The sequence below is a fragment of the Xyrauchen texanus genome, chromosome 18 (genome assembly GCF_025860055.1).
Source record: "Xyrauchen texanus isolate HMW12.3.18 chromosome 18, RBS_HiC_50CHRs, whole genome shotgun sequence".
Lineage (NCBI taxonomy): Eukaryota > Metazoa > Chordata > Actinopteri > Cypriniformes > Catostomidae > Xyrauchen > Xyrauchen texanus.
The window spans coordinates 20,806,034-20,825,214 of NC_068293.1; the positions used below are offsets into that span (position 1 = coordinate 20,806,034).

The following is a 19,181-nucleotide window of genomic DNA, read 5'->3' on the forward strand; positions in this document are numbered from 1 at the left end:
TTTCTGCATGCTTATACGGCATTATAAATGCAAACCCAGAAGTGTCTAGATAGTAGATCTGTGTGAAAAGAATATGAGAAAAAAGAAAAATGCAGCAATACGTTTTGACTGATGTTTTAAAATAGAGAACAATGTTTGTATTGTAAATTATAGAAACTTATTGAGAAATACGTTTAAGATTTTAATAGTGCATGCGGTTTAGGCCTACACTTTCATAAGATCATATGCAGCGCTGGTAATGGGGGAAGGAGTTAATTTAGAGGGGTGGGTTTTTTTTGCATCAGGTCCAATGCATTCACCTTCTCCTGTTGTGCAACTGAATGCGTGTTGGGTCAGGAGCGCCACTGGCCTGAGTTCTTGAATTGTATTGAAGCCAGGAAGTAGTCACGTTCACATAAACGATAACAAGCGGCATTTAAAGTAGTGCTTGAAGTGGGGCGGTACCAGTATCGGCAGATTTTCTTGCGTATCACCATTCCTCAGAGTCTCCTACCCAGTACGATGTAATGTCTTTATTTAATGTAAGTCAGTTATTCACTGAGGCCAGGCAATAACTTTTATCCGAACTTCCAAATTACTTTTGATAAAATCGCGGTAAACAAACGAGCGCACTCTGCGCAAAACTCGAGCGGTGATTTTAACAACACTCAACACGTGCACAGCATCAGCGGTCGTCAAGGAATCCGTGGTCTAGTTCCGGAGAAGCGCGCATGTTTAAACTTGTCTGGGCTAAGTTCAGTTACAGTCTTCTCCAGCAACTTTTGGGTGAGCACATTTTATCGCGTCTTATTCAATTAAATGTATTTATGCAATTGTTTTTGCTGCTGGGTGCAGTCAAAACTACAGACTTTAAAAAAATGTCAAAGCTGTTACAGAAGTCGTCAGCTCATATGCACAACCTTTTTTTAACAAAAGATAAATCGATGATGAAACCGAAGCTTCAATAAAATATACCGGAAAATTAGCTTTTTATTCGCCATTCTTTTCTGTAGTGCTTGTAAAAAGATTGTGAAGTGTCAATGAACCTGCCTATTAATAAATCCTGACAGTTGCGGAAGCAGACGAAGGCAGACGAGGGGTGAGGATCTAAGTGCGGTTTATTGAAAATAATAAGACTGGAACAACAAAACATCCACAAGGGGAAACAAAAGATATAAACAAGGGAAAACGTCCATGACGGGCTCAGGCAGGAACACAGACCAGAATATCCTAGACATTAACATTTACCTTTAAACATACATTCACATATGAACATACACATTCAACGACAGACTACGAAAGGAGAAACAACAGGGTTTAAATACACAAGGACAATAATGACTAAACAACATGCAGGTGAGAACAATGACTGACTGCAATGATGAGGGCAGGGAATTATGAGAAGTGTAGTTTATGACAAGTGAAACACGGGGCAGACAACAGGGGATCGTGACACTGACAGTGTTTAGTTCTACATACGCGTTCACAGTCCTGACTTGAACATCATCAAATCAGTTTGTTCATAATTTCTAATGATTATTTATTATCTGCACAAGTATCTGGCTCCTGTGTGCAAATTAATGGGTGCAGCACAAGAAAAGGCTCATTATCCCCTCATTGAATGGGAGGATAATAATACAAATGAAACAGGAAAATCAGACATAGGCCTAATGCTTTTTTTTTTTCTTTAACACTTTTAGGACAAATTATTTTGTGTAAAAAGACAGTTCAACATTAGATTGCCATTGTTCTCTTATGTGGGTTGATATTGTCAAAGATACAGACTTAAGCAGGTCTAAATATTCTTCCTCAGATTTCATAAACAATATCCCTACATTGTGTGTTTTTATTTTCAAAATAAAGTTAATCTAACCCTATTTGTTAGTTGATGGTGTGAGGTCATGTTTGTTCTTCAGCAAGATCTTTTGTCCTTCTGGTAATTTTTGACCCATATTGAAAATAATTCAAAATGCATTAATTCTTGATTACTGTACAACGGCCACTAAAGACCCCTTAACAAAAAATTGTCTTGTGGTCCCAAAGTGTATAATGACTGGGAAAAAAGTGCTAGATTCTGAATATAACTGAATTAATAATTTTTTTATATAATTAAAATAAATACATATTTTTTGTTGACCCTTTTATATATATATTCATGTTAGTAAATGTGTTTACTACATATTACCTTTTCAAGACTCTTCAAAACGTTCTGTGTGTGTGTGTGTGTGTGTGTGAGTGTGTGTGGACATGTGCATGTGTGCACAAACCCCATTTTAGAGAAAAGAATGCAATTTGTGGGAAAGATGCAGTAGCCAGTGAAACAGATGGGGAAGCTAGAGCAACAGCGAGAGAGGAAGAGACTATTTTATTTATATGAAATGCCGTACCTGCTTTCCAATCTTCATCTTGATGTAATCCTTCTTCGTGATCACCCAGCATGTTTTCATGAGCTGAATAGGAGGTTAAACAAAAAGTTAAAATTTGACGAGTCATACCCAACCTGGGGTGGATAATGACTAGCAAGGGCCCTGGGGCCAATTTTCTTTTAGGAGAAAATCTTGCATATATACAGTACACAATTCATCTTATCCTGTAATCCTGTGTCTAGCTGTTGTATTTCTGTATATACTGGAAGCTTTTGATAAGAGGCCAAATTCCGTATGTGTGTGTGTGTGTGTGTGTGTGTGTGTGAGAGAGAGAGAGAGAGAGAGAGAGAGAGAGCACATCTGGGCAATAACAATGTGATTTCTGATGGTAACAGATGGCAATACCATGGCATGGCACTTTGATACACAACTATTTATGCACCATTCTGTAGTTGCATGGTGCTTCAAAGTACTTCAAAGTATATCATGTTACTACCATGGTAATTTGATATACGATTACCATATTCTTATACTGGTGTATTTACATAGTTTTTCAAGTTAATAAAAAAAAATACCATGGTACTTCGCTATATTACCACATTCATATAACATTGTATTAACATGGTGCTTCCAGGTAATGGTACATGTCCAAAAAACAGTAATGTCATGGTACTTCTTAAAGTGTTTTTGTGTAGGCTAATAAGTAAGATACTCTTTAGGTTGGAGATTTTATTTACCTGCAGAAGTTGTTCACAATCTGCACACGTATTGAAATTAATAAAGACTTTTTTCATCAATGGCAAACGATAGGATGTATTATTATGTACAATATTGTGAAATGCAGCATTTTTTTGTAACTGTGCCAACCAGAACAATTTTGTGTAATACATCTTTTTTTGTATGTTTAACACCTAACGAAGCAGGATTTTGGAGGGCTACCCAGCGCAACACCACAGAAATAGAAACTATACAGCCAACAAAATGCCCTGTTGCTTATTGTTTGTTAGAAGAGAGGATTTATTGGTAAAAATTTAATATTTTTAAGTCTTTAATATTTTTAAGTCCTAAACAACAGCATTGAGGGATACAACATACCATAGAATGCCTCATAGGCAGATTTTCTTAGGAGGTCCCTCCCCATACCCATAGTCAATAGGTTTGACCTCCAGGGTGTCTGTGTTCAGCAGGTGTTCTTGTTTGATGTCTCCGTGGTGAACTCCACGTCGACAACATATCTTTGAAGCTAGCATTGCCTGTGGCATGAAAAGCCTAGCTAACATCTTGTAGATGGTGCCTCAGTGGTGCTCCACAAAATCCACACTGGGTGAAGGATGCTCCAGGACCATTATGTACTGATCTCGCTCCTCTTGTCAGTCCAGATCTCGGATACTCCGGGGCCCTTGTAGGCAAGGATTGTAAGCGCCACCTCTAGAGGAAGGGGTTTAGGATGTCCAGGCTAGGAGAAAGACAAGTTTTATGATAGTTAGAAGGTGGTTTCCCAAATAAGGATTTAGCTCAGTCTAGGATGAGTTGTTGTCAATGGCAGATTGTCTAATGAAAAACCACTTGTGGTCTGTGATTACCATTTATATATGATGTCTGAAATTGAAAACAGAGATTTAAAGGAGAAAACATAGAGTACATACAATGCTGATGTAATAATCATCATTCGTCCTGATGACAAATTATAAAAATGACAAATTTTATCAATAATAAAATGACATCTTAAGGTGATCCTTTAAATTCTGTAACCGGTCCTGCTCAACCCCACTCTGAGCGGTGTTCAAACCGGGGTCCCCATCATGGGAGGCGGGCAAGCTAACGAGGTGGCTAAACGCAGAAGTACACTTCCGGTATGCGCGTTGCGTAATGTTCTGCGCACAGTAAGTGTGACGCAAATTGCGCCGCCTACATTTTTTGGACTCACTCACGAAGTCCCCGGCTTTGCCCGTCGTCTGCACATGTGTTGGCCATTGACCGTATTAAAAGAGTTGTGCCCTTCAAGTGGAGTCGGAAATGTCATAATTACGAGTTCCGAGCACATGAATGACCCAGCGAAGCCGTATTAAGTGGAAAGCTTGGATTTCTAGATGATACAGGAGTTTCCGAGTTGGCGCGTTGGAAGGGGCGTGTCAACATGAAAGATGATAGGAAGGAAATTATTTCAACTTACATTTACATTTATGCATTTGGCAGATGCTTTTATCCAAAGTGACTTACAGTGCACTTATTACAGGGACAATCCCCCCAGAGCAACCTGGAGTTAAGTGCCTTGCTCAAGGACACAATGGAGGCGGCTGTGGGGCTCAAACCAGCGACCTTCTGATTAACAGTTATGTGCTTTAGCCCACTACTCCACTACGCCTTTTATAAGGCTGTCAACTAATGACTCACCTTTCATGGTTTGTTTTAAGCAAAATCATTATTAATATGTTAGATACCATTATAAGTGTTGCAGGGTTATTCACTAATGTTTATTCACTGGTACAACAGAATAAATTGCATTTGCCGTCGTGCATTTCATAATTGATTAAGTTTGGCTTCTTCCGTTTATATTTCCCCTACTTTAATTCGTAACATGTCATTGTAACAAATGCCCAACTCGGAGGTAGGAGCTTCCCAGGTGCACTTGAAGGAAGCAAGTGTCAAAAAGCAGTTGTAGTACGCACGCATCAAACATGTTCCTATTCGTTCGTGGTCAGAAAAGTATACTCACAAAGGCAACGCGGTCGACCAGGTGCAAGGCGATCTGGAACATGCAAAAACATGTACCTGGGCCTTAAAGGCTACAGCCTCTAAAAAATTTTTTTGGATGAACACCCCCCTACTTCATTCCCTTCAATCATCCTGCCTCTGTATACAGCCTCTGAAGGCAGCATTTTCCTGGTTTCGGATGCAGCACCTGTTTCGAAGTCACACCTAAAAAATCAATTGCCTTGTGGTCTTAGGTTTGTAACTGCCAGAGCAACGCAAGAGTGTACGTAATGTATGTACAACAGGACCACTCGTTGGCCATGCGAAGTATGCGTACTTGCTTGACGTATGTTTCAGCCTTAAGAGCTTGAGTTTTAAGAGCTTTATGCTCGCACTGCTCTGTCCATTGAGCTGTATCCATCTACAGAGCCATACAGGTACATTAGTCGAGGTTGTGCCTCCGCCTGTTTATTTGACACGGCTAAACCAGATAATTCAAATGCATCGCTAGACTTCAAAATCAGATGAACCACGGTACAAATGCGTACCAACTTGTTTAATTGAGAACCAACTGATATACTCCAAATCTAGATAAACGTTTTAATGCAAAGAGGAACTTGACGATAGATTTGATTATTATAACTGATAACCACCCCCCATATGTAACCTAACGACCCCATTTCTACTAATTGGCTCTCAGCACACCCAAGCATCCTTTGAAAGTTTCCTGGAGACGGTACCGCCCCGTTGAGAACCTCTGTTCTTGCGTCAGTTGCTAGTGTGCCTGTTGAGGCCAGGGGAGTGAGGTTTACACAAACTGCAAAGCCATTGGGTCAGGAATTGGCTGGTTAGCAGGTTCCTGTTAGCACCTGCTAGTAGATAATGGAACTACTCCATCCGATGCAAAAAGCATGTTTCTCCATAGAAAATAGTTGTGTTTTATGACTAAATAATTTTTTCCCCAAGAACCATTTCAATTAAAATTATTTTGATGGACTGTATTTGAAGGGATCTTAAAAAATCTTTATATTTTCCCTGATCTATTGCCATAGTGACACCCGATGCCGGATGAGCAAATATGGCAGCCTCCATTTTGCTAGTTTTCTGGGAACCCTGTGCAAGCTGAGCACAGTCATGTATATGAATGTAGATGCTAACGAATAGCACTCTCTGGGTATTTTATAACTCCACGTGCACTGCACGTGCCAGCTGGCAGAGATGCAGGGTTGTAATGAAAGAGTACATGATTGCAGTCTTCTTTGACATAGAAAAGGCTTATGACACTTTGTGGAGGGAAGGTTTGCTAATTAAACTGAATAAAATTGGAATAGGTGGCAAATTTTATAATTGGGTTTTAGATTTCCTATTTGAACGCACTTTTCAGGTGAAAATTGGGGAAGAATTATCAGCTCCTTATAACATTCTAAATGGAACTCCACAGGGTAGTGCAATTAGCCCATTATTGTTTAATTTAATGATCAATGATGTTTTTGATAAAGTTAATAGACCAGGAATAGGATTGGCTCTTTATGCAGATGACGGAGCATTATGGAAGAGAGGCCGTAATATTAAAAATGTGGTTAAAGGTATACAGGAGTCAATTAAAGAAGTGGAAGAATGGTCATTGGATTGGGGTCTAAAGTTTTCAGTCTCAAAAACACTATATATGCTATTCACAAAGAACAGGAGGAATGAACATTTATATCTGAAGTTGTATGATCAAACATTGGAAAGAGTACCTGTTTTTAAATATCTTGGATTATGGTTTGATGGAAAATTAACATGGAATTGTCATATCAGTAAAATTGAGTCAAAGTGTAAAAAAATCTTAAATTGCATGCCTACGGTTGCTAGTCACAACTGGGGAGCTAGCCGTAGTGCATTGTTGTGCATGTATCAAGCATTGATTCGTTCTTGCTTTGATTATGGATGTATTGTGTATGGTTCGGCATCCATGTCTTTACTGAAGAAATTCGATATAATTCAATCCAAAGCATTAAGAATATGTTGTGGAGCAGTTAAAACATCCCCTGTGGATGCAATTGGAGTAGAAATGGGAGAGATGCCTCTAGATATTAGAAGGAAAAACTGGCAATTACATACTGGGTAAATCTTCAACAATCAGCAAATAATCACCTTACTCGCAAAGTATTGGAGGAGTGCTGGGAATACTCATATGATGGAGGACACAGTTTTGGATGGAAGAGCAGAGTATGGGCCAAGGAATGTTGCATGGACAATAGGATCTTCTGTCCCAATATACCACTTACTGATACTCCACCATGGAAAGTCCCTGAACCGCTTGTAGATTTGAGTTTACTAAACAAGTCCAAAGAGGAGTACATTGGAAATGAGATTAATGCTTTTTTAAATAACACATTTTATTCAGTGTTACAAATATTTACAGATGGTTCAAAGGAACCTATCAGTCAAAAGGTTGGATTAGGAGTATATATTCCACATTTTAAAAAAACAGATTAGTTTGAGGTTGACTGATGAGATGTCCGTGTACACTGCAGAGTTAACAGCTATAATAATAGGACTACAGTGGGTTGAACAATTCAGACCAAATAAAGTAGTAATATGTTCAGATTCTTCTTCAGTTTTAAGTAGTATAGTACATGCAAGATCAGACAGAGAAGATTTATTAATGGAAGTATATGTATCTGTCACGAACCCCTTTCCTCTGCCCCATCTCAGCTTCCTCACACACGCACACTATCACCCATACACTCCGCGAGCATGCTCGCTTCCCGCTCCCTCGCTCCGCCCCCTTGAGCGCGTACGCTCTTTTTCCTCCCTCGAGCACTCACGCTCCTTTTGCTATTACGAGCTCTCGCTCGTAAACTCTCTCCCCCCTCTGACTCATGCTCGCTTCTCACGCGCACCAGCCTGAACATTAGTAGTAGTAGTAGTCCTTTATTGTCACATAGTAAACCAGTGAAATTGGCCATCAACCTGTCCATACAAACATACATATGACAAGGGGATAGACAGGACAGGAAGACAGGGAATTAGAAGAAATACAGCATGACATGAGGAGAGGAGAGGAGAAAAAAAAAAAGGCAGCCCCCAGACTATGCTCCTTAAGAAGTACAGTGTGGGAACAGGGAAAAAAACACCTCAGCAACATTAGCACATAATCAGTACACTCTACAACATGAACAAGACTTGCAACAGGGGAGGGATTGGGGGGTGGAGGTGGCCCAGCACAGGCAAGCAGCCATCCGGACCTGCAGCCATGTTCGGCGCTGGTCACAGACCCGCCTGTCAGACTGGGGGTACAAAGCTGCAGGCGAGGGATAGGGTATCGGGCGGATGATTGCATATCTGTATATATGTGTAAGAGTTCATGTGTGTGTAGGCCTGGAGAGTCGCTATGCCAGCATCTAATCTAGGTGCCTCAGTCCACAGGGTTGTCATAGCGATACACAGCAAGTTGCCATGGAGACAACCTTGATCAGGTCCCAGACATAGTCAACAATCACCAGGTGTCTGGGGAGTCGGGAAGGAACGCGAGAGTGGCTCACTGCAGTGCTCTTCCGGGGAGTTGTTGTTCCAACAGCGGCCTTGGCCAAGGCCAGTGCTGGTTGAGGGTGGCGAAACAGATAAGATTGGGATTGTTTGGTCTTAAGGAGAGTAGCGCATTCTAATTTACACGGCTATTCTCCTGGTCCATTTTGGTCTCTGAAGCGATCCATTTGCCTTTGCAAAGCTGTGAGCTTCTCCATGATGTTATCCGTATTTTGGTTCATAGACCCAGTCTGAGTGCAGACAGCTCTGCCCACTGTTTCAATCATGACGGGCAGCCTTGTGAGGCTTTGGACAGCTGTCACCGTCTTCTTAACTTCGTCGATAAACCAGGGCAATGCCTAATCCAATCAGCAGAAGACCTGTTATCATGGTACCGAATAGGTAGATATCTTCAACGTCCTCCACGGAAAGAGCCGCCAGACACCACGACCGCCACCTCTCCCACGCGTCCATCGTGTAGCCAGCTGCGAACGTTCCGTCAGGGCAGACAGGTTCCCCCGAACCCAAGCTTCTCCTCGAGAAGATGGTGTCAATTGCGTTGAGAGACCAGTTGATCAAATCCATGATGACTTAGTTTGAAGAGCAGTGCTGAGAGAGTCTCTCAAGTACAAGACAGTAGACTAGATATGACGAGAGGAGCAAAGCAGGGAAGATAAGGGTAGGGAGAGGGTGAGAAAATGCGACCGCCTTCGTTGAGAGCCAAGAGAGAGAGCCATTATGACCACTTGCACTCACGCGCTTCCTATCCCCACACATTAGATTCACCTGCACTCGTCTCGTCACCTTCATTGTTCACACCTGCACCTTCCCCTATAAATACCCAGCACTTCCGTTTCACGGGTGTTGGTTATTGTATGTATTGTATGTATTTAGATTCCCGTGTTTATGCCCCCGCTAGTCTCGTCTAGTTTTGCCTCTGCTAGTTTCGTCTAGTTTCGACCTCCCTCCTCTTGATTATCCTCTTAGCTTGCCAACTCTCTCGTTCCCCTGTCTTTGTTCCCGCTAGTCTCGTCTTTTCCTTCGCCCTAGTTGTTAACTGTTTTCCCGCTTATCGTTCACCTCCCTCATTAGATCTGCCCCCTTGTTTATATCGTTGTTTCCCGGCTTCCGACCTTACGCTCCCCTCGACTACTCTCACTGGATTTCCCTTGTTTTGTACTTTTGCCTGCACTGCTTTTAATAAACATTAAAAGCAGTTTCATCCACATTGTGACTGTCTCATCTTGTGTGTGTGTGACCGGGTTACAGAATAACCAACCCCACCGTTGACAGTCACAATGCCCCAGCTAAGGAGTCAGCGCAGCTCACTAGAGCGGAGGTGCCGCGTCACATTCGGCAGCGGAGCTACAGTGTGGAGAGATGACCACGCGCTCACGACCCAGGGGCAGCAGGTATGCGCTATTTCTGATTTTTTTACCGGTTTCACCTGTGTCTGCCCCTGAGCCCGTTTACGCATGTCTGAGCGCCGTGAACTCTCCACCCCGGAGAGGTTTTATGGCTCTTCGGACGCAGACCAAGGGTTTTCTATGCAAGGCAGCGGTTATGTAACGCATAACCCCGCCCTTGACATTATGGAGCCAGCGGCCCGACTATTGGTGTTGCGTCAGGGGAGTCAACCCTTGGAGGTTTATGTCACTGATTTTTGTGCCCTGGCCAACCAGGTGAATTTTGATGAGGTGGTTCTGAAAGACATTTTTCAAGATGGACTGAATGAGCCAGCCTCATCATACATGCCTGGTGGTCGATGCTCTCTCAACCTGGCTCAGTTTATTGACCTCGCCCTGCTGTGCGTTGGTTCCTCGTTTACTGTGGGGGAGGCAGATACTGAACCAGCGCTCCACACCATGGCCCCCGTCTCGAAGCCTACCACGGCCCCCGTCTCGAAGCCTTACACGGCCCCCGTCTTGAAGCCTTACACGGCCCCCGTCTTGAAGCCTTACACGGCCCCCGTTTTTAAGCCTGACACGGCCCCAATCCCGAGGCCTGTCACGGCCCCAGCCTCGAAGCCTGGCATGGCCAGCGAGTCAACGCCCATGCCTGCCACGGCCAGAGAGCCAGCGCCCATGCCGCCCGGCCAGAGAGCCAGCGCCCATGCCGCCACGCCAGCGAGCCAGCGCCCATGCCGCCACGCCAGCGAGCCAGCCCATGCCGCCACGCCAGCGAGCCAGCGCCCATGCCGCCCGCGCCAGCGAGCCAGCGCCCATGCCGCCACGCCAGCGAGCCAGCGCCCATGTCTGCCACGGTCAGCGAGCCAGCGCCTGTAGCCTCGACCGCCCCAGAGCCAGCGCCTGTAGCCTCGACCGTCCCCATGGCCACATCCCCTGTTGGCCGAAGGCGTCAGAGAAGGAAGAGGGCCCCTTCTCCCCAGTCTCGTCTTGTGCTCAAGACCGCAGAGACACCCCAGAGTCTTCCACGGCTCTGCCGGGTTCTGCTCCGCCCCAGAGTCTTCCACGGCTCTGCTGGGTTCTGCTCCGCCCCAGAGTCTTCCACGGCTCTGCGGGCTCTGCTCCGCCCCAGAGTCTTCCACGGCTCTGCCGGGCTCTGCTCCGCCCCAGAGTCTTCCACGGCTCTGCGGGCTCTGCTCCGCCCCAGAGTCTTCCACGGCTCTGCCGGGCTCTGCTCCGCCCCAGAGTCTTCCACGGCTCTGCCGGGCTCTGCTCCGCCCTCAGAGTCTCCCACGGCTCTGTCGGGTTCTGCTCGCCCCTCTGAGCCCTCCCGGGCTCCGCCTCCACGAGTCTCCAAGGGCCCCTCACAAGCCTCCCAGAGCTCTACCCCTCAAGTCCCTCAGGGCTCCACCCTTCAAGCCTCTCACGGCTCAGCCCCTCGAGTCTCTCAAGGCTCCATCCCTCGAGTCTTTCATGGCTCCCCCCTCAAGCCTCTCACGGCTTCAGCCTCTCCGAGTCTCTCAGGGCTCCATCCCTCGAGTCTTTCATGGCTCCACCCCTCAAGCCTCTCAGCCTGGCTCTCAGCCTCTCGCCCTCGAGTCTCTCAGGGCTCCACTCCCTCTCGAGTCTTTCATGGCTCCACCCCTCAAGACTCTCACTCGGCTTCAGCCTCACTCCCGAGTCTCTCAGGGCTCCACTCCTCAGCCTCTCAGGGCCTCAGCTCCCCTCCTCCCCGAGTCTTTCATGGCTCCACCCCTCAAGCCTCTCAGCCTCGGCCTCTCAGCCTCCTCTCGAGTCTTTCAAGGCTCCCCCCCTCAAGCCTCTCGAGCCTCCCAGGGCTCTGCCTCCCGAGCCTCCTATGGCTCTGCCTCCCGAGCCTCCTACGGCTCCCCCTCCAGAGCCTCCTACGGCTCCACCTCCCGAGCCTCCCAGGGCTGCAGCCACTAGAGGCTCCTATGGCTCTGCCTCCCGAGCCTCCCTACGGCTCCCCTCCAGAGCCTCCTACGGCTCCACCTCCCGAGCCTCTCATGGCTCTGCTCCCAAAGACTCCAGAGCTTCCTAGGGCTCCGCCTCTCGAGCCTTCCACGGCTCCGCCACCCGGGCCTCCTGCGGCTCTGCTCCCTAAGACTCCAGAGCCTTCTAGAGATTTGCCTCCCGAGCCTCCTACGGCGCCACCTCCCACGGCGTCACCTCCCCCGGCTCTGCCTCCAGAGCCTACCAGGGCTTCACTCCTGGAGCCTCCAGAGTCTTCCACGGCTCTGCCGGGCTCTGCTCCGCCCCCAGAGTCTTCCACGGCTCTGCCGGGCTCTGCTCCGCCCCCAGAGTCTTCCACGGCTCTGCCGGGCTCTGCTCCGCCCTCAGAGTCTCCCACGGCTCTGTCGGGTTCTGCTACGCCCCTCTGAGCCCTCCCGGGCTCCGCCTCACTGAGTCTCCAAGGGCCCCTCACGAGCCTCCCAGAGCTCTACCCCTCAAGTCCCTCAGGGCTCCACCCTTCAAGCCTCTCACGGCTTAGCCCCTCGAGTCTCTCAAGGCTCCATCCCTCGAGTCTTTCATGGCTCCCCCTCAAGCCTCTCACGGCTTCGCCTCTCGAGTCTCTCAGGGCTCCATCCCTCGAGTCTTTCATGGCTCCACCCCTCAAGCCTCTCACGGCTTCGCCTCTCGAGTCTCTCAGGGCTCCATCCCTCGAGTCTTTCATGGCTCCACCCCTCAAGCCTCTCACGGCTTCGCCTCTCGAGTCTCTCAGGGCTCCTCCGCCTCTCAGGGCGTCCCTCTTGAGTCTTTCATGGCTCCACCCCTCAAGCCTCTCACGGCCGCCTCTCGAGTCTTTCATGGCTCCACCCCTCAAGCCTCTCACGGCTCGCCTCTCGAGTCTTTCAGGGCTCCACCCCTCGAGTCTTTCATGGCTCCACCCCTCAAGCCTCTCACGGCTTCGCCTCTCGAGTCTCTCAGGGCTCCTCCGCCTCTCAGGGCTCCACCCCTCGAGTCTTTCATGGCTCCTCTCCTCAAGCCTCTCACGGCTTCGCCTCTCGAGTCTCTCAGGGCTCCTCCCCCTCTCAAGCCTCTCAGGGCTTTGTCTCTCGAGTCTTTCAAGGCTCCCCCCCTCAAGCCTCTCGAGCCTCCCAGGGCTCTGCCTCCCGAGCCTCCTATGGCTCTGCCTCCCGAGCCTCCTACGGCTCCCCCTCCAGAGCCTCCTACGGCTCCACATCCCGAGCCTCCCAGGGCTCGGCCACTAGAAGCTCCTATGGCTCTGCCTCCCGAGCCTCCTACGGCTCCCCCTCCAGAGCCTCCTCACGGCTCCACCTCCCGAGCCTCTCATGGCTCTGCTCCCAAAGACTCCAGAGCTTCCTAGGGCTCCGCCTCTCGAGCCTTCCACGGCTCCGCCACCCGGGCCTCCTGCGGCTCTGCTCCCTAAGACTCCAGAGCCTTCTAGAGATTCGCCTCCCGAGCCTCCTCACGGCGCCACCTCCCACGGCGTCACCTCCCCGGCTCTGCCTCCAGAGCCTACCAGGGCTTCACTCATGGAGCCTTCTACGGCGCCACCTCCCACGGCGTCACCTCCCTCGGCTCTGCCTCCAGAGCCTTCCAGGGCTTCACCTCTGGAGCCTCCCTACGGCGCCACTTCCATGGGCTCCACTTCCTGAGCCTTCCAGGCCTTCAGCCCCTAAAGCCCCCTTGGCTCCACCTCCAGAGCCTTCCAGGCCTTCAGCCCCTAAAGCCTCCTTCGGCTCCACCTCCAGAGCCTTCCAGGCCTTCGCCCCTAAAGCCTCCTTCGGCTCCACCTCCAGAGCCTTCCAGGCCTTCGCCCCTAAAGCCTCCTTCGGCTCCACCTCCAGAGCCTTCCAAGCCTTCGCCTCTAAAGCCTCCGTCGGCTCCACTTCTAGAGCCTTCCAGGCCTTCGCCCCTAAAGCCTCCGTCGGCCCCACCTCCGGAGCCTTCCAGGACCCCACCTCCAGAGCCACCTACGGTGCCACCTCTGATGGCTCCGCCTTTCACGGCTCAGCCCGGACTTCCTGACCCTCTACCTGTCCTGTGGCCTCTTCCCTGGCCTCCGGACCCTATTCCTGTCCGGTGGTCACCTTCCAGACCCCCGGACCCAGTCCCTGTCCTCCAGTCGCCTTCCAGACCTCCTGACCCAGTCTCTGCCCTATGGCTGCCCCCTAGACCTCCCGACCACCCGCCTGTCCACTATGTTCCCCCTGACCTTGTCTTGAACTGCCCATTGACCCCCATGGACTGTTTCATTTCCCTTTTGTGCCTTCTGCCCTTGGCTGAGCTCACTACGCTGCGTTCTGTTCCCCATCGAGCTCACACTCTCGTTCTGTTCCCTCGAGCTCACACTCTCGTTCTGTTCCCTCGAGCTCACACTCTCGTTCTGTTCCCCGTGAGCTCACTGCGCTCGTTCTGTCCCCTCGAGCTCACACGCTCGTTCTGTCCCCTGCGCTCCTCGCGGCCCAGCGTGGCCGTCAGGAGCCGTCCTTTTCAGAGGGGAGTACTGTCACGAACCCCTTTCCTCTGCCCCATCTCAGCTTCCTCACACACGCACACTATCACCCATACACTCCGCGAGCATGCTCGCTTCCCGCTCCCTCGCTCCGCCCCCTTGGCGCGTGCGCTCTTTTCCTCCCTCGAGCACTCACGCTCCCTTTGCTATTACTGAGCTCTGGCTCGTAAACTCTCTCCCCCTCTGACTCATGCTCGCTTCTCACGCGCACCAGCCTGAACATTATGACCACTTGCACTCACGCGCTTCCTATCCCCACACATTAGATTCACCTGCACTCGTCTCGTCACCTTCATTGTTCACACCTGCACCTTCCCTATAAATACCCAGCACTTCCGTTTCACGGGTGTTGGTTATTGTATGTATTGTATGTATTTAGATTCCGTGTTTATGCCCCGCTAGTCTCGTCTAGTTTTGCCCCTGCTAGTTTCGGTCTAGTTTCGACCTCCCTCCTCTTGATTATCCTCTTAGCTTGCCAACTCTCTCGTTCCCCTGTCTTTGTTCCCGCTAGTCTCGTCTTGTCCTTCGCCCTAGTTGTTAACTGTTTTCCCCGCTTATCGTTCACCTCCCTCATTAGATCTGCCCCTTGTTTATATCGTTGTTTCCCGGCTTCCGACCTTACGCTCCCCCTCGACTACTCTCACTGGATTTCCCTTGTTTTGTACTTTTGCCTGCACTGCTTTTAATAAACATTAAAAGCAGTTTCATCCACATTGTGACTGTCTCATCTTGTGTGTGTGTGACCGGGTTACAGTATCATTATACAGACTGAAAGAGGTTGGAGTAGTGGTGTATTTTTGTTGGGTACCAGCACATGTTGGGGTATCTGGTAATGAAGTTGCTGATAAACTAGCAAAAAAAGCACTAGACAAGAGGGAGGTGGATGTTAGAGTACCTATGGGGAAAAAGGAGGCAAAATCGATTTTAAAGAGAAAGTTAATGAATAAGTGGCAAATTAGATGGGATAGTAGTAGCAAAGGGAGATGGTGTTATAGTATCACACAGACAGTAGGGAGGATAAACTGTCAGGGAGGAAATAGGAAAGAAGAGGTATTGCTGTCTAGGTTAAGACTGGGACATACAGGGTTAAACTCAACACTGGCAATTATGGGGTTACATGAGAATGGATTATGTGATGTGTGTGGTGTATCTGAAAATGTATGTCATGTTTTATTTATTTGTAGTAAGTATAATATTTTTCGGGGTGTATTATTCAGTTATTTGGAAAATGGAGAGGATAGAATGAAGAATGAGGATATTCTAGGAAAAGGTTTATTGAACAGACAGATATATAGAGCACTAATTGCGTTTATATATCATTCAGGTTTGGGTTTTAGAATATAATATGTCTGTAAAGTTGAACCCACCATGGGGGCTGAGTGTGGACGGAGGAGCTGAACACGCAGCGCCGGATGAAACTCAATGAAACTTCTATTGCAGGTACTATAAATACTGGTGATGTGTGTGGGATGATATAGATAGTTAGTCAATGGTCCACTGGTAGGAAGGAAGAGGAAACAGTTTTAAACTTCAGACTTATCACCCAAGGTTAATTTGCTATCCAGTACAGTAGGTGGCGATAATGCTCCTTAGGAGTTAATCGCCATTAAACAAGAAGAAGAAAAGAAGAAGAAGAAGGTGCAGGGTTTTTATTTTGACTCCAAATAAACAGTATATGAATGTCAAACACGTCTCTCGTGAGACCTGTTGCAATCGTAGGGTTATCTTCTAGTCATCATTATGTTGTTATAATGCGACGGATATTGGTGGATTACTCGAATTGTAGCCGCACAAACAGTACATTTCTGCAGCAGCGAGTTACCATAAAGAGCAACGGCGCACAAATCGAACACGTTTGACGATGTCTGTGACCGAAATGTTTAGCTACATCCAAGGCTTTTTAAGTGCTGACCAAGATATTCGAGAGGTAAATTGGCTTTTTAAACCGTAAACACACACAAAGCAAATACACAAAATAAATTGTTTTTAAAAATCAGCATGCAATCTTGTTGTTTGAAATGTCACATATACTGTTGCTATCGCAAAACTTCAGCTTTAAGTTATGGAAAACACTGGACATTTCCAACGATAACATCAGAGAACATTAGAACACTGAATTATACACAATGTGCCACAGATTCCACAGTTTTGATAGAAACTTCTCATCTTTCTTTTTCTTTCTTTCTTGCTTGCTTGCTTTTTTCTAAATCAAATGGGTTCTTGGCTGATTCAAATTTGTGTTATTTTAGGACATAAAAAAAGTAGTCCAGGTCCTGGAGCAGACGGCGAGAGAAATCCTAACTGTTCTTCAAAGTGTCCATCAACCTACTGGATTCAAAGACAGTAAGACAAGTTGCAATACTTACCCTGTGTTATTGATCTACACGATCTGTATAAGTCTTTATAATGAGATCTTATTCACTTTTTCAGTTCCTAGCAAGTGTCTGAAGGCCAGAGGACAGTACGTTCTGCACTGTTAGAACTCACACTGGAGAGCTGAAAACAAAGTTCCCTGTGGAACAGTACTATCGGTTAGTGCACATATCACATGAGCTATTTTATTTATTTATTGTGCTTTTCCCCCCAATGATGTTTGTTTCCAGCCCCCAAAATTGGCCTGTCTCCTTTCACCTTTCCATAGGTATCATGAGCATTGGAGATTTGTTCTTCAGCGTCTTGCCTTTCCTGCAGCATTTGTGGTATATTTGGAGAGCGAGTCCTTGGTCACGCGCGAGGAAGTGGCAAACATACTTGCCAGTAATGTATTGTGCATATCTGAAGTGTAAATTTATACGTCTTATACATTGTGTGAAACCATCATAAATTAATATTACCCCCTTATTTTGCAGTTGAAGTTGACAGAGAAAAAGGCTTTCATTTGGATGTTGAAGACTACCTAGCAGGAGTTCTTATTTTGGCCAGTGAGCTGGTAAGAGTTTTTTTATTGTGAGGACCTACAGAGATGAAATATTCTTTTAAAAATCTTCAATTGTGTTCTGCAGAAGAAAGAAAGTCATTCACATCTGGGATGGAGTGAGTGTGAGTAAATCATTAGACAATTTAAATTTTTGGGTGACCTTCCCTTTTTAAAAAAAAAATCATACATTGTTGTTTTTTCTTTTTTTTAGTCCAGGTTGGCAGTAAACAGCGTGACAGCAGGGGACTATGGACGGCCGCTTCGTATCTCAAACTTCATCAACGAACTGGACTCTGGCTTTCGGCTGCTCAACTTAAAGAATGACCCTCTCCGCAAGCGCTACGGTGGCCTCAAGTATGATGTGAAAAAGATAGAGGAGGTGGTGTATGACCTTTCCATCCGAGGCCTTGCCAAGGAGCAGGAGACTGGAGGTGATAAATAGAGCCAGTAGGGGAACACAAGAGGCCACGGGGCACTACTCTGGCTGGGATTCTCCATGACTTGGAAAGTAAATAAACCTGTCAGCAGGCAGGTGATCAAAGGAGGGTGGTAGGAAATGGAGGTTTTGAAGCCCCAGAAGCATTGAACAGTGGCTTGTTTTTTAAGCCACTTGTTCACCATGAAGGAAAGCCATTCAGGTATGTTATAGTGGGGAGATGTTCAATGTCTTACCATTGTTAAGAGATGCTGGCTTACAAATGCATTCTGTTTGACCTGTTCTGTTTACTTGGATATGCATTTTGTATTATTAATATTGTCTATGTCATCACTCTTGTGAATCGTTGTTTTAGGTTGGGGAACTGTCACTTGACTACAGTAGTTTTGGTGAGGGACAAATTGGCGAATGATATTGGAAACTGGATATTTTGGATATTGGATATTTTTTTTTTTTACTACTTTGACCAATAAAGACATCAAGACACATGTTTTCACAATGTTAAGCAACAGAATTGCCCTTTACTTGAGATGACTAATTAATATGATGGGTGTTCCACACACATAGCACTTTTCTAGATTATAACCATGACTGAAACCTATGTTAATGTTATCTCGCAGGGACCTATGTGAAGATAAAATTTGTAAATTTGTGGCAAAATTCCTGAGCCTAAATGTTTACTTTCTTTAAATGAAGACATTGATATTTGAATTTGTAATGTATGTGATGTAAAAAATCAAGAGACATTTTTAATGCACTTGGTATCTTGCTGTGCATGTTTGATTACTTGTCAGTTTGTATGTTCTCTGCCCTGTTTCTGCTTTTACATTGTAGCATGCTGCACACAACTGGCAGAACTAAAATCTTCAAATGCAAAACTGTCAATGCATCTGTTTTACTTTTCAAGGCTTAATGGCAACTTTAATGTTCTTCCATATTTTGTTTGTGGATTCTCAGTGCTTTAGCATCCTGATAGGCTTCTTTTGACTGCTCTGTTTACTGTTGTATCTTTGTTGGTGCTTGTGTTTGTTTGTTTGTTTGTTTGGGTATTACTAAAAAAAAACTATTTCCAAGTAATTGTTAGCTGTAATGCTTTGTATTCTTTGTTTCCCCCAGCTAAGATTTCTCACTATTATTTCCTATTTTGACTTTGAATTTTACAAAGTATTATTATATTTCTGTTTGAAATGCCTGTATTGATTTGGTACTTCCAGGTTTCAACCCTAATTGGAGAAACGTTGATTAATAATGTAATGTAAATGTAATTTCACTGGGGAAAAATGCTTTCAGATAAGCAAAAGCAAGTCAGTGAAGAGAGAAACTGATGCTTTTTTTTAATTGTAATTCACAATATTTTACACAAGAAAAT

The 19,181-nt window shown here is 46.5% G+C and overlaps 1 pseudogene; it reads left to right on the forward strand.

Moving 5' to 3' along the window:
• Positions 1-238: 238 nt before the first annotated feature.
• LOC127658799 (translin-like) lies at positions 239-18,877 on the forward strand (annotated as a pseudogene).
• Positions 18,878-19,181: the final 304 nt, after the last annotated feature.